Source organism: Benincasa hispida, chromosome 1 (genome assembly GCF_009727055.1).
Source record: "Benincasa hispida cultivar B227 chromosome 1, ASM972705v1, whole genome shotgun sequence".
Taxonomy (NCBI): Eukaryota; Viridiplantae; Streptophyta; class Magnoliopsida; order Cucurbitales; family Cucurbitaceae; genus Benincasa; species Benincasa hispida.
This window is the reverse complement of record NC_052349.1, coordinates 23,548,626-23,556,207: the sequence shown is the minus strand read 5'-3', so window position 1 is coordinate 23,556,207 and position 7,582 is coordinate 23,548,626.

Genomic DNA, 7,582 nt, shown 5'->3' with positions numbered 1-7,582 from the left:
AACCACAATTGGTTGCGATCAACAAAGGCGAAGAAGGAAAAGATACCCCCCTGATGCAGCGTCGCAAAGAGAATGCGCCGAAAGGGTCTACCATTGACCCTTCAATTTTGATCAACGCATTTGAAGAAGAGGAAAGGAGGAAAAGGAAGAGGAAGAAAAGAAGAAAAAATGGCGCGGGCATAATCATCATCACAGAAGGTGATAGAAGAAGAAGACTGCATGATGAGGAGGTGCGCCACAAATAATGAGATCTCAAGACTCGAAGAAATAAGGCGGCTCGAAGAGGAACAACGCCTTTTGTTGGCCTCTGAGCAGTTTGTAGAAGAGATTGAAAGAGAAGTGAGAGAAGAGGAAGAAGAAGAAAAGAAAAAGAAGGCAGAAGAAGAAAAGAGAATGGGAGAAGAGAAGGAAAGGAAGCGCGAAGCCAATAGGCAGTGCTTAAGTAAGAAGAATGGCAAGGAACTTGCCGAACGAGAGAAGGAGGAACAACGCAAGGAACAGGAAAGAAAACAAAGGCAACAATCCCGCCTTGTGTTGACCAAGAGAAAGGGCAAAGCGGTTGCAGAAAGTCGCAAGCCCGCATTGGCAAAGGTGCATCCATCAAGAAAGAAAGAGAACGATGATTTGTTGATGGAGATGGGCTTTTTCCCTGCGCCAACGCCACTACCAGATCTGATCACGAGCGTGATCGTGGAACATGGTTGGGACACATTTTGCCAGTGCCAGCCATTGTTGTTCCAGAGGTAGTGCGCGACTTCTACCATGGACGACTACATGGCACCAAGGATGTGGTGACCATAAAAGGGAAAACGGTGTCTTTCAGTGCAAGGGACATCAATGAACTATACCAAATGAAGGATAACCTGGAAGCACTGGGCAACAAAATCATTGATGATCCACTGAAGAGCAGATGGAGAGATGTGCTACAAGTATTAACGCAACCAGGCACTAAGTGGTCGGTTTCTTAAAAGGCATCAAGACCCTGGCGTCCAAGACTCTGCTTCCGGAGGCACGACTTTGGGTTTATTTGGTCAAACGGTGGCTGATCCCAATTTTCCCATGACAATACAATTTCAAGGGATCAAGTTATGGGCGCATATTGCATTGCGCGCAGCATTCATATCGATGTAGGCCGATTGATCGAAAGACAAATCAGGGGTTTTATGGAGCACATAAGAGGGCAATACTTCTTCCCATGGACGGTTTTCAAGTTTATGCCTATCACTAGGTGTGGGCATTGATGAAAACCAATGGCAGAAGTTCACGGCCTAATAACCGTCAAGATTTTGAGGTTGCTTCTCAAAGATTCCTCACACTGCCCTGAGCTCCCTTTGAAAAGGCCTAACATTGATTTGAATGTGCCACAAGAGCCCAAGCCGAAGAGAATAGCGCATAGATGATAAGGGAAAGGGGAAAATTCATGAAGAAACAACGTAAGATCCAAAACCCCTGGTCCCTTTACCCTTGATAATTCGCCCTCCAAGCCCTCCCACACAAACCTTCTTCTTCCCTTCCTGAGCACTTTACCAATCTTCTCCTTCCCCCAGATTCTCCAACCGTATATCCAGCAGCCCCATCATCACCTTCAGCATCATCATCACAACTTCCCCCTCCACCGCCGCATGTTAATGACCCACACGATTTGGGTGAAGGCACCTCTGCCCAACCCCAAAACGTTGCTGACGAAACATCGCAAGCACAACCCACTATTGCCTCTCTAGCTACTGAGTTAGCAGATATGTGGTCCCTTCTGGCTCAACAACAACAACTCTTCTCTAAACAGCAAGAACTCTTTTCTCAACAACAAGCCTTCTTCAGCCTGAGAATTGACGCGGTAATTGAGCGAGTTGACGATTTACAACATAGTGCTACCATGACCAGGCAGGTGTTAATCAATATTCAACGCAACATTCTTACGATCCACCTGCATCAAAGACAGATAGCGGAGCGCGGCCATGAGTACTTTAATTTTCTGACAGTATACCATCCTCACTTTGTGGAGGATATTGTACTTGTGCAGTAGCTCCTTGATATTGTGATTGACAAAGTGTGATCCTTCATCACTTATGATGGCACGGGGAGTGCCAAAACGAGTGAAAATATTTTTCTTCAGGAACTGGGAGACTACCGCGGTGCATGTTGTTGCCTCTACCCACTTGGAGACATAGTCGACGGCTAATAAAATATAGTGTTTAACGTTCGAAGGAGGGAATGGTCCTATGAAATCAATCCCCCATACGTCAAATAGTTCCAGCTCCAAGATAGTGTTCATTGGAATTGCGTTCTTCCATGAAATGTTGCCTGTGCATTGACACCGATCACATTTCATTGCGTAGTCAGCAGCATCCTTAAACAATGAAGGCCAAAAGAATCCACTTTGCAAAACTTTGGCTACAGTACGTTGCCCTCCAAAGTGCCCACCATATGGTGAGTCGTGGTATTGTGACAATATGTGTAGCTGAGCAGCATCTGGTATGTATAATCGAATGATTTGGTATGCACCTCTTTTATACAGATTCGGCTCATCCCAATAATAGTGTCTGCATTCATTCTTGAGCTTCTTCTGTTGATGATAGGTGTAATCTTCAGGGAATTGCTCATAAACCAAATAATTAACGATGTCCGCATACCACGACAATTCTTCTATGTGGAATAGCTGCTCGTTCGGGAACACAACACTCACCTCAGATTCATTGCGGTCAACCTCTAGATTTTCCAATCTGGATAAGTGATCTGCAACTTGATTCTCTATCCCCTCCCGATCAATTATCTCAATATCAAATTCTTGAAGGAGAAGAACCCATCTGATCAACCTCGGCTTTGCATCTTTTTTTGTCATTAAATATTTGATTGCCGAGTGATCAGTGTGAATGAATACCTTGGTTCCCAATAGATATGCCCTGAATTTCTCCAACGCAAAAAGCACAGCCAGAAGTTCTTTCTCAGTGGTGGTATAATTTATTTGAGCAGGGTTTAGAGTTTTACTCGCATATGTGATAGGGTGCAAAATAATTTTCTTCTTTTGCACTAATGCAGCCCCTATCGCATACACTCTTGCGTCGCACATGATTTTGAATGGCATTTTCCAATCCGAGACTTTTCTTGGATTATTTGCTCTTGTCACATATTGTAGGATGTTGGATTTAAGTTATTGTTATTCCATTGTTGAAGAAAAATGGCAAAGATTTTGGTTGAGGTTGTCTTTGATAATTTTGGAATTTATTAATAAAGAAAATAAAAGAAAGGAGATAAAGAAGAAAAAAAAATGAAAGGAAATGGGAACCCATTCGGTGCTTAATGGTATGAAGTGAGAACTCACCACCGCCTAACTCATTTCAACCCATTTCTCCATCATTTCCCATCAAATTTTCAGATCATTTCGAGAGAGAGAGTGAAGGAAGAGGAAGAAGAAGCTTTCTGTAGGTTGGAGGTTGAAGAAGGGAGGAAAAAGTTCATGCAAGTGCAACCATGGAAGAATCTGGGTTCAACCTGCCTATCTCTGGTTTTTAAGTCGGTTTGAGCTACAAAAGAAGAATTAAGAGGTGAGGTCTAACTTCCTTGAAACTTAATCCATTTTCTAACAAATTTCATGNAGGTGAGGTCTAACTTCCTTGAAACTTAATCCATTTTCTAACAAATTTCATGAAGGAAGCTTGAGCTAAATCTGATGTTAAGTTAATGGTTTTTGAAAAGGAAAACAGAGCACAGAATTTTCGTGCAAATCAGAAGGATCTCTGGTTTTCTCTGGTTTTTCGAACATTCTGGGGTGTACAGGTTGAATTAGAAGTTCAATTGGTATGGTTCGAAAGCTTATTCAATTTCCTATAACTTACATGAAAAATTTGTGAGCCAAAAATGACTAGAAGTAGGTTTAATTTCAGGAGAAATGTAGAGGGTAGCAGAGAAGCACGAATCTGTATTTGCTGTGTTCGGGGGATTTTTGGACAAATCCGTTGAGAATCTCGTTTTTTTTCATTCAGGTAAGTTATAGAGGGTTCCAAAATGAAGAGTTTTAGGTATAGTACATTAATTTTGGTCAAGTATTGAGGAAGTTGTGAGTGTTGGAATTTAGGGTATTGAATCTGGAAAATCTGAAAAAAAACGTGTGAAGTATGATTTTATTTCTAGAATTTAGAATTCATGAGCATGGAATGACAAGATGATTTATAGTTCTAATTCTTGGTTTTGGTTTGTTTGACAAGCCAAGAGGAAATAGGCCGAGTCTACAGACCAGGAACTAGCCAAGACTGTGAGTGACAAAACGAATTTCGAAAATGATTTCTAAACTGTAATTTATGCTTAAATGGTTTACATGCTTGAATATAAACTTATGATTGATACATGATTTCTATGAATGGTTTCAAGCATAAGTTTTGAGCTTAGATTTTCTAATAAGGTTTATATGCGAGCACGTGATTATTGAATTCCTGAAAAGTAGTTGAAACGATATCATTTAAAGTAAAGTATGTATTAGCGAGTACTGTTAAAAGGTTTTCAGTTTTTCACAAGCAAGCTGAGTAAGCTTGAGTTTTACGAAAGATAAAGATAAGCAGGCACGTTTTAGTATTTTCATGTGGTTTTCTGAGTTTTTTATTGACTACATGACTGAGATATTGAGCCAGAGGCTATATGGTACCGTGTGCACACAGGTTATATTCCATTGTTGACGTTGATTGTACTCCGTGACAACGATACTGTCGTGAGTGCTGGGTGGGCCCCACTTCGAAAAAGACAATGGGAGCGCTAGGCGAGCCCCACTACATTGTAGAGCTAGTAAACGTTGGTTATACTGGGCATGCCTTACACAACATTGATTTGTCATGTTAGTTAAAATGTTTTATATACTTGATATGCCTTGCTAGATTTTAATGATGTACTTGCGGAATATTTGAGAAAGCTTTTAGCGTTACATGTTTATGTTTAACACTTTGATTGAACAGATTCATACGTTTAAAGTTTTATCACGTGTTCTGATTTGCGGATTTACAGTTTTAAATTTAGTCACTCACTAGGCTTCGTAGCTAACTCTTTCAAAATGTTTTCCCACTTTTCAGGTAGAGATTGAGCTCCCGGTGCCTGATAACTGCCCAAGTCTGTTTTCTGCTAAAAGCTTCCAGATCAAGCTCCATACGTGTGTGGAGTTATACATTGTGTCTGTTTGTATTGTAAATTTCTTTGTAAGAACTGGATAGTTTATGGTTGTGTAAGCACTAGATGTTGTGGTTGTGTAAACCCCAGTTAGATATGTTTTTGGTTGTGATATCTTTATCAGGTTATTTTCCAAACCGAATTATGTCAGGACTGCACTTCATGTGTGTCCAAAGGTTTTCAAGGGTTTCGTTGTGTTGTGTTACATGTAAAGTATTTTATATCTAAGGTTAGTATGTTTATCAGGTTCAACGATTCAGTAGGGTCAACAGGTACGTTAGAGGAGGACGATGTCTGTTGGCTTCACGCCTTCTCCCTAACTAAGCTAGCAGGTAGTTTGAAAGGGGGTGTGATAGTTCGTCTCTTCACATCTCTCCAGAATTTTCTCCAAATTGGCTAGGTAGACTTCATAGGTGTTCCCATAAATAGAGAATTCATCCATAAATATTTCCACTGAGTCCTCGAGAAAATCTGAAAAGATTTCCATCATACACCTCTGAAACGTGCTCGGCGCATTAAAAGTCGAACGGCATGCAGCGAAAAGCAAATGTCCCTTATGGGCAGGTGAATGTGGTCTTGTCTTGGTCTTCAGGAGCTATCATGATTTTATTGTACTCGGCATATCCATCCAAGAAGCAATAAAAATTGTTCCCTGCTAATCTGTCTAGCATTTGATCGATGAATGGCAGAGGGAAGTGATCTTTCTTTGTGGCCGCATTTAATTTGCGGTAGTCATACATATGTACCATCTAGTGATAGTTCTTTGTGGTATTAATTCATTGTTCTCATTTGGGACTACCGTCATTCTACCCTTCTTCGGCACATATTGCATAGGGCTAACCCACTTGCTATCAGCTATTGGATAGATAATGCCCGCATCTAGCCATTTGATGATCTCCTTCTTGACGACCTCTTTCATCGCAGGGTTGAGTCTGCGTTGATGTTCAATAGTTTCTTTGTGGTCGTCCTCAAGACGAATGTGGTGCATGCAGTACGCAGGGCTAATTCCTCTGATGTCAGCGAGCGTCCAGCCAATTGCTCACACATGTTTCTTGATAATGCTCATCAACGCATTCTCTTGATCTTCGTTGAGCGCAAAGGAAATTATCACTGGCAGCTTCTCATTCTGCCCCAAAAATGCATACTTCAAATGGGTTGGTAGGGTCTTCAGTTCAAGTGTTGGTCGTTCCACTAGGGAAGGTTACGTTGTTTTTTTTTTTCTTCTTTTGGCTCTTCTTCTTGTGTTGCGATCATTTCTTCTTCTTTGTTTGTTTTTGCTACGATCGCATTGCATGCAACTACGAATGCGTTGGCATCCTCTTTTTCACACTCTTCATCAGACTTTTCTTCTTCAATCAAATTCAGGTCATCATCGGAATCTTACAGGTCGTCTTCATCCAGGAATTTCATGGCATGAATTATATTAAATTTGAGCTTCTATCCATTTATGCTCAAAGTGATTTCTCCCTTGTGCACATCAATTTGAGCACGACCCGTTGATAGGAAAGGTCGCCCCAAAATGATGGGCACATCATTGTCGGCCTCATAGTCTAGAATGATGAAGTCAGCTAGCAAAATAAATTTATTAATCATGATCATCCTTCACCTTACCTTCTGGATGAACTAGAGATTTGTCAGCCAATTGGAGAGTCACGGAGGTGGGCACAAATTGCCCCACATTTAATTGTCTAAAGATTGACAGCGGCATCAAATTTATACTGGCTCCAAGTCACACAGGGCTTGCCCAATATAAAGTTCTCTTATGGAGCAAGGAATAGTGAAACTCCCAGGATCGCTCATCTTCGGTGGGATAATGGATTTGGAACTTTGCGTTAATGCCACCGTGGTAAATTTTCCAATGCCTCTCTTCTTAGTTACCATGTCCTTTAGAAACTTGGCATAGGCAGGCATTTCCTCAATTGCTTCACTGAAAGGAATGTTAACATTTAATTGCTTTAACATAGATAAGAAGCATTGGTACTGTACCTCTTCGTTTTTCTTCTTCCTTGTCTCTGTGCGAAGGGTGCTAACTGAACTTTCACAGTTCCCATTTCATTTAACTTTGAGGTTGACGCAACCTCTAGTTCTACTGCTTCATTTTCTCTTTCTTCCTCTTGTGTTACCGTAATCTCAAGCTAAGTGGCGATGGAAGTTGTTCTACTCTGATCCTTCTTTTCTCCCTCCACAATCTTTCCACTGCACAATGTCACAACCTGACATTGCTATTTACCTGATCCCCCTGGGTTGGGTGGAAACTCGGTTGAACTTGGCAACACCCTTGCGGTTGACTCTTCAGTTCATTCGAAATCTGGCCCATTTACAATTCGAGGTTGCGGATGGACGTAGCCTGACTTTGAAGCACTGTCTCGTTTTTCTCTATATATTGCTTCAATAGGCTCTCTAGAGAAAAAGATTGCGTTGGTTGTTGTGAGCT